We start from the raw sequence: 9,279 nt of genomic DNA, 5'->3' as shown, positions 1-9,279 counted from the left end.
TTGGGACCGCTTCTTTTTACATTATATATCAATGGTTTGGATGACAGAATTGATGGCTTTGGAACAATACGAAGATAGGTGGAGGAGAAGGTAGTGCTGAGGAAGCAGGAAGGCTGCAGGAGGACTTAGACAGATTAAGAGAATGGGCAAAGAAGTGGCAGATGGAAAACAGTGTGGGAAAGTGTATGGTCATGCACTTCGGTAGAAGAAATAAAAGCATAGACTATTTTCTAAATGGAGAGAAAATACAAAAATCTGAGGTGCAAAGGGACTTGGGATTCCTCATACAGAATTCCCTAAAGGTTAATTTGTAGGTTGAGTTGATGGTGAGGAAGGCATATGCAATACTAGCGTTCATTTTGAGAGAACTACAATATAAAAGCAAGGATGTAATGTTAAGGCTTTATTAGGCATGGTAAGGCCTCATGGAGTATTGTGATCAGTTTTCGGCCCATATCTGAGAAAGGATGTGCTGACATTGGAAAGAGTTCAGAGGAGATTCACAAGAATGATTTCTGGAATGAAGGGGTTACCTTATGATTGACGGCTCTGGGCCTGTACTGCCTGTAACTCAGAAGAATGAGGGGGATATCTCATTTAAACCTATCGAATATTGGAAAAACCTCAGCACAGTGGATGTGGAGAGAATGTTTCCTATGGTGGGGAAGTGTAGGACCAGAGGGCACAGCCTCAGAATAGTGACATCCATTTAGAATAGGATGAGTGGGAATTTCTTTAGCCAGAGAGTGGTGAATCTATGGAAGTCATTGCCATAGGTGGCTGAAGAGACCAAGTCTTTATATATATTTAAACCAGAGATTGACAGGGCATTGGTTAGTCAGGGCATGAACGGTTACAGGGAGAAGGCAGGAGATTGAGGCTGAGAGGGAAATGGATCACCCATGATAAAATGGCAGAGCAGATTTGATGGGCCATTTGGCCTATTTCTGCCTCTATCTCTTATTTTCTTATAGGATGTAAGTTGATAATTGCAGACAACAAAGGGCTGCAGTCCATGGAATCTGGTAAGAAAAGAAAGTGAGTGAAACAGGACAGAAGGATACAAGGTAAATGGGAACAAAGTTCAAAGTTCAAAAGTTAAAAGTAAATTATTATCAAAGTACATATATGTCAACACATACAATATTGACATTTGTTTTCTTGCAGGCATACTCAGTAAATCTAAGAAACATAATAGAATCAATGAAGGACTGCCCCCACCAAGATAGACAAACAACCAATGTGCAAAAGACAACAACGTGTGCAAATACAAAATAAAAAAAAATAAATTAGCAATACTGTAACTATCAAGAAGATGAGATGAAGTGTTCGTGAAAGTAAGTCCATAGGTTGTGGGAACATTTCAGAGCTGAGATGAGTCGAGAGGCATTATCCCCACTGGTTCAAGAGCCTGATGGCCTGAAAGTGGTGATGTGGGTCCTGAGGCTCCTGTAACTTCTCCTTGGTTGTAGCAACGAGAAGAGAGCATGGCCTGGGTGATGAGTTCTTGATGATGAATGCTGCTTTCCTGCAACAACGCTCCCTATAGATATGCTCAATGGTGGGGAGGGCTTTATCCATGAGACTGGGCCGTATCCAATACTTTTTGTAGGATTTTCCATTCTGGGGCATTGGGGTTTCCATACCAAGCCATGATAAAACCAGTTAACATATTCTCCACCACATTCCTATAGAAGTCTGTTAGAGTTTTAGATGTAATGTTGAATCTTCATACTTCTAAGAAAATGAAGGTGCTGTCATACTTTCTTTCTAACTGCACTTCAGTGCTGGGCCCAAGACAAATCATGTGAAATGATAACACAGAGTAATTAAAAGTTGCTGACCCTCTCTGCCTCTGATCCCCCAATTAGGACTGGCTCATGATTCTCTAAAAGTCAATTATCAGCTCCTTGGTCTTGCTGCAATTGAAAGCGAGGTTGTTGTTTGGCACCACTTAGCTAGCTTTTCAATCTCCCTCCTCTATGCTGGTTCGTCACCAACTTTGATTCAATGACAGCGGTGTAATCAGCAAACTTAAGTATAGCATTAGACTTGTGCTTAGCCACACAATCATAAGTATAAATCCAGTAGAGCAGGGGGCTAAGCCCACAACCTTGTGGTGTACCTGTGCTGATGGATATTGTGGAGGAGATGTTGATGCCAATCTGAACTGACAATTGCACAAGGAGGTACTGAGGTCAAGGTCTTGAAGCTTATTGATTATCTTTGAGGGAACGATAGTATTGAATGCCAATCTGTAATCAAAAGCATCCTGATGTATGCACCTTTGCTGTCCAGATGTTCCACGGTTAAATGGAGAGCCAATGAAATGGTATCTGTTTTGGATATGTTGTGCCACCAGGCAAATTGCAGTAGATTCAAGTCACTTTATCAAAGTGAATGCAAGTGCTACTGGACTTAGGCACTGGTATAATTGAAGAGGTTAAAGATATCAGTGAACACTCCTGCCAGTTGATCAGCACAGGTCTTTAGTACTCGGCAAGCTACTCCATCTGGGCAGGACACTTTCTGTAGGTGCACCTTCCTGAAGGATGGTCTCAGAGACTCAAATAGAGGGAGAGGAAGGAATAGGCTATGTGGTGACAAGCAGTAGGGAAGATAGAACCACAATGAATGGTAGGGAAGAAACTGGGTAACTGGGTGCTGTGTGGGGATGGGGATGGGAACGGTTTGAAAGGAAGGGGATGAGTAAAAGGACCTGGGTGAGTTATCCCAGCAATTTGTGTTTTGCTTAGCATTCTCAATCAACCTTCATTAGAGAATAAGGGAAAAATTGTTTTTTATTTATGTTCAAAGAACATTCAGTCAAGATGAAGAAAGTCAGAGATATTAGACAGAATTTGTAAGGAAATGGTAAGTTCCTCCCTGAACTGCTGGATTTTCTCCAAGTAAGCAACAGCAAAGCCAGGTTTTCAAGACTTGTATGTAGAAATCACGCACATGCCAATTGCTGGGATGCTGATTGCACTCCCACAGTGGAATCATTATACCACAGGAGTACAAAATTATATTAATTTCCTCCCCCACCTTACTGTTCAAACAATCTGCACCAAATCGGAACTTTGCACAGGGATTTTCCCTTTCATTAGAAAAGAACGGCTGCAAGAGATTATGGCATGTGTTAGTAATTTTGGTTATAATTACTTGAGTTTGAGTATTCAGACAAGTCCCACTTTTTGCAGGTTAAGTTTGTTATTCATGTGCAATTTAATGGCAAACATAACCAGCTTATCATTGATTGCAAAATCGGTAACAATGTACAATTTGCATGCTAAAGATTAAAGATTAGCTTTATTTGTCATACATTCATTGAAACATCCAGTTTTATTTCCATTAATAACCAACATAGTCCAAGTATATGCTAGGAGAAGTCCACAAGTGTCAGCATACCCCCAACTTGGATAGAAAGAGTAAATAATACTTGGTCCATTAGGATCAATCAAAAACAAGAAATAATCTGCAGATGCTGGACCTTCAACACACACAAAATGCTGGAGGAACTCAGCAGGCCAGCAGCATCTATGGAAAAGAATAAACAGTCGATGTTTCGGGCTGAGACTCTTCATCAGGACTAGAGAAAAAAGATGAGAAGAGGGGAAGGGTGCAGTAATAAGTTGGGAAGTCAATTGGTGAAATAGATAAAAGGCTGGAGAAGGCGGAATCTGAAATGAGAGGACAGAGGCCATGGAAGAAAGGGAAGGGCGAGGAGCACAAGAGGGAGTTGATGAGTAGGTAAGGATATAAGGTGAGTGAGGGAAATGTGAATGGGGGGTGGGAAGGAGAGTGGGGGGCCATTATCAGAAGTTCGAGAAATCGATGTTCATGCCATCAGGTTGGAGGCGATCCAGACAGAAAAATAATATGTTGCTCCTCCAACCTGAGCATGGTCTCATCACGGAAGTAGAGGAGGCCATGGACTGAGGTGTCAGAATGGGAATGGGAAGTATAATTAAAATGGGTGGCCACTGGATCCTGCTTTTTCTGGCAGATGGAATGTACATGATCAGCGAAGGGGTCTCCTAATCTACATCAGGTCTCACCGATATACAGGAAGCCACACCAGGAGCACCAGATACAATAGATGACTTTATCTGGAAGGACTGTTTGGGGCCCAATGGTAGTGAAGGAGGAGGTGTAGGGCTAGGCATAGCACTTCTTCTGCTTGCAAGGATAAGTGCCAAAAGGGAGATCAGTGGGGAGGGATGAATGGACAAGGGAGTCACATAGGGAGCAATCCATGCAGAAAGCAGAAAGTATGGGGGCAGGGAAATATGTGCTTGGTAGTGGGATCCCATTAGAGATCACAGGGGTTATGGAGAATTATGTGCTGGACGCAGAGGCTGGTGGGGTGGTAGGTGAGGAAGCAAGGAACCCTATCCCTGGTGGGGTGGCAGGAGGATGGCGTGAGGGCAGACATGTGCAAAATGGAAGAGATATGGATGAGGCCAACATTAATGGTGGAGGAAGGGAAGTCCCTTTTTTTGAAATAGGAGGACAGCTCCTTAGCTCTGAAATGAAAAGCTTCATCCTGAAATGAGATGCGGTGGAGAAAGGGATTGAGAGAAGGGGATGGCATTTGGTTACCTTAGCAATGTAAAACTGTTAGCATCCTTAATGGATAAAAGCAACAGAAGTTAATATACAAGACAGGCACAGGAAGTTTGTTGGAAAAAATATATCCTGAGATCCTTAGTGAGGCAGCTCCAAAGTAGGATACATATCATTCATACCAGCAAAGGTCAAAGCCTATCTATCTAGGAACCTGTAACATCTGACTGGAATATATTGTCACCTGATTCTATGCAACATGCAAGGAAATTTAAATTTGACTTCTGGAGAGACACTTTAAACAAGTGGACACAAATATACACGTTTTCCCTTAATGCTCAATTGTAAGATTGCCCTTGAAACATTGAAAACAGAAAGTGATTTTAGAACTATTGTTGTTATCACATGTATCAAATATTTCAAATTCAAAGTTCAAAGTAAAATTTATTTTCAGCGTACATATACATCATCACATACAACCCTGAGATTCTTTTTCTGCAGGCATGTTTAGCAAATCTATAGAACAGTAACTGTAAACAGTAAATATCAGGAACTATAAGCAAACTGTGCAAATGTAGATAATAAATAAATAGCAAAAATAATAAACACGAAATAACAATATAAAAGAATCCTTAAATAAGTGTAGTTATCCCCTTTTGTTCAAGAGCCTGATGGTTGAGGGGTAGTAACTGTTCTTGAAGAGGTGTTAGTGACTCACTGCTAATTCATCAGATCTAAAGTCACCATGCAGTGAATGTGTATAAATTTGAAACTAAGATGCTGCAACAGATGAAGCAGCTCAGAAATTGTTCAGCAATCAATTGTGTGCCTTTCCTTTCCCTGGCATCGGTCATGACTTCACATCACGTCTTTGGGGAAAAACACTAATACAAAGTGAAGGATTTCAACTCGTTCATCAAGAGATATCCTGAAAACATCTTCATTAAAACATTCAATTGCTCTTTAACATGATTACACACATTTCTTTATGATACAAGTGTGGCACTTGGCCTACTATGTCTATCCAGCTGTAAAAGCAATCTACAGCCTTCTCTCTTCATTTGTTCACCATCTCCATTAATTCTCCTACCATCTAGTTACAAGGAATAATATACAGTAGCCAATAAGATCTGCCATCTCACAATTCTTTGGGATGTTTGAGAAAATTGGAGCACCTATAGAAATCCATCTGTTCACAGAAAGAACATGCAAACACCATTGACAGAATCCTAGGAGAGGACTGAACCACGGTCTTTGAAGCTGTGTGACCCCAGCACTAAATAATGTCCAACAATACAGAGGACTTTAATAATCTTTCAGCCCCGTGTCAAGAATCTATCAATAATCTAATTATTAATATTAAAAGACTCTACTTCCACAACTCCTTTGAGGTAGGAGGTTAGCCAAACACTCATAATTTTCAGTGAGTGAAAAATTTGCTTAATCTGTATCCAACTGGCAATTCATAAACACAAGAGATTCTGCAGATACTGGAAATCCAGAACACACAAAATGCAGGAGGAAATCAGCAAGTCAGTAGCATCTATGGAGGGGAATAAACAGTCAACGTTTCAAGCCAAGACCCTTCAGTAAACACCACCTCATTCTGGTTTCTTCCTTCTTCCTTTCCAGTCCTGATGATAGATGCCCCCTGACCTGCTGAGTTCCTCCACCATTTTGAGTGCTGCTCTAACTTGACATCTCTTTATTTGAAAAGAATGACTTCTAATTCTAGAAAAATCCACAAGAAGAAACATTCTGTCTATATGTATTCTGTTAGGACCCCTCAGGATCTTATGTATCAGTTGAACCCTTTTACTGCTCTGAACTATGCAGATACAAAGATTCAAAGTACATTTATTATCAAATATATAAATTACATGACCTTGAGATATGTTTGCTCACAGGTAGCCACAAAGCAAGAAACCCAAAGAACCTAATTAAAGAAAAAAAGTAAAAAAAGACGTTTTTTGTTGGATTTCTAAGTCTAGCTTTTCCAGATTTTCCTCATAATTTGCCCATTTCTGGTGTCTGTTTAGCATATTAGTACTTCAATCACCGCAACACAATAAGACATAGGAGCAGAATTATGCCATTTGGCCCATTGAGTCTGCTCTGTCATTCCATCATAGCTGATTTATTATCACTCTCAACCATATTTATCTGCCTTCTCCCCGTAACCTTTGATGCCATTACTAATCAAGAACCAATCAACCTCAGCATTAAATATACCCAATGACTGGCCTCCAGTCATATGTGGCAATGAATTCCCTCTGGCTAAAGAAATTCCCTCTCATCTCTGTTCTAAATAACGGTTCCCCTATTCTGAGGTTGTACCCTCTGGTCCTAGACTCTCCCACTATGAGAAACATCTTCTCCATGTCCAGTCTATCTAAGCCTTGCAATATTCGATAGGTTTCAATGAGATCCCCCCCCCACCTCATTTTTCTAAAACATTGAGTAAACTCACGGTCAATCTCCTGCACTCAGAATCTTTACCTTCCCATAATCACACTACGGGAAATCCAAAATGTAATATCTTCTATAAACATGTATAAAGGAAAAGGTTTGTCAAAGTTAATGCAGACGTCTTACAGTCAAAGTGAATAAATTACACTAGGGAGTAAGGAAATGGCAAGGCTATTGCATACATATTTTGTATTTTGTTCATGGAAAACAGACATCTGAATAAAACTATGGAGAACATTTAGAGTGAATGTGAAGCTATAAGAAATTAGGATTAATAAAAAAATGTAGTGTTTAAGCAAATGATAATAAAAGGTGATAAATCCCTTGCACATTTTTACCTGCATCACAAGGTTTAAAGTAATGTTTATGGAGATCTTGAATATACTGGTTGTCAACTTCCAGAGATCCATAGGTCCAAGAATTATTCCCACAGTTTGGAAAGTGGAGAAAGCAAAAGAGGAAGAAAGAAAACAATAAATTATAGAAGAGCTAACTTAACACCAATAGAATTGTGTATGCTGGAATCTAATAAAAAGTAAAATGTAAGACAGCTCATGGAAAATAATATTAGCTTTTATAAAGAGGAATCATATATATACATATAAAAATGAAATCTTTTTTGATAAATAAAATTAATAGAATAGATAAGGGGGAAAAAGATGAACTGAAGTGTTTGGAGTTTTGGAAGATCATCAATTAGATGCCACAAAAGTGGCTATTATTAAACAAACGGAATACACAGTATAAAAGGTAGTCATGTAGTTTCAGGATTGGTTAACAATAGATTTAAACTGATTATTTTCAGTCTGGGAGGCCAAGATTAATGGGATGCCACAGGGATTGTTTTCAACAGTTCAAATGTATAAAATTCAAATCAACAGTTTGAATGAAGAGATAAGTGTGATATATTTAAGTTTGCTGATGAGTAAAGGTGGGTGGCAGTGTGGACAGTAACAAGGATGGAGAAAGAATTTTTACAAATTGAGTAAATAGTCACAGACGTGGCAGATGGAATAGAATATGGAAGAAAAAACATTGGTATGGTGGGGGGCACTGTACAGGATCAAAATAAGCTGCAGAAATTCGTAAACTCAGTCAGCTTCATCATGGGCACTAGCCTCCCCAGCTTTCAGGACACCTTCAAGGATCGATACCTTAAAAAGGTGGCATACATCATTAAGGACTTCCATCATCCAGGATGTGCCCACTTCTTATTGCTACCATCAAGGAGAAGGTACAGGAGCCTAAAGGCTTCTTCCCCTCTGTCATCAGATTTCTGAATGGACATTGAACCCACGAATGCTACTTCGCTATTTTTTCCTCTTTTTAGATAGATAGATAGATAGATACTTTATTCATCCCCATGGGGAAATTCAACTTTTTTTCCAATGTCCCATACACTTGTTGTAGCAAAACTAATTACAGACAATACTTAACTCAGTAAAAAAATATGATATGCATCTAAATCACTATCTCAAAAAGCATTAATAATAGCTTTTAAAAAGTTCTTAAGTCCTGGCGGTAGAATTGTAAAGCCTAATGGCATTGGGGAGTATTGACCTCTTCATCCTGTCTGAGGAGCATTGCATCGATAGTAACCTGTCGCTGAAACTGCTTCTCTGTCTCTGGATGGTGCTATGTAGAGGATGTTCAGAGTTATCCATAATTGACCGTAGCCTACTCAGCGCCCTTCGCTCAGCTACCGATGTTAAACTCTCCAGTACTTTGCCAACGACAGAGCCCGCCTTCCTTACCAGCTTATTAAGACGTGAGGCGTCCCTCTTCTTAATGCTTCCTCCCCAACACGCCACCACAAAGAAGAGGGCGCTCTCCACAACTGACCTATAGAACATCTTCAGCATCTCACTACAGACATTGAATGACGCCAACCTTCTTAGGAAGTACAGTCGACTCTGTGCCTTCCTGCACAAGGCATCTGTGTTGGCAGTCCAGTCTAGCTTCTCGTCTAACTGTACTCCCAGATACTTGTAGGTCTTAACCTGCTCCACACATTCTCCTTTACACTACTTATTTAACTTTTTTATATACTGTATATACTTCTTACTGTAATTTAGTTTTTATTATGTATTGCGATGTACCGCTGCTGCATAACAACAAATGTCACAACTTATGCCAGTAATATTAAACCTGATTCTGACTCTGATTCTGAATCTGAAAATGAGGTAATCTATTTTAGTTGAAAAAATGTTGTGTGATGAAAGATTAAAAGATATTGTTCGA

This window comes from Hemitrygon akajei, chromosome 12 (genome assembly GCF_048418815.1).
Source record: "Hemitrygon akajei chromosome 12, sHemAka1.3, whole genome shotgun sequence".
Taxonomy (NCBI): Eukaryota; Metazoa; Chordata; class Chondrichthyes; order Myliobatiformes; family Dasyatidae; genus Hemitrygon; species Hemitrygon akajei.
Note: the sequence above shows the minus strand (reverse complement) of the source record.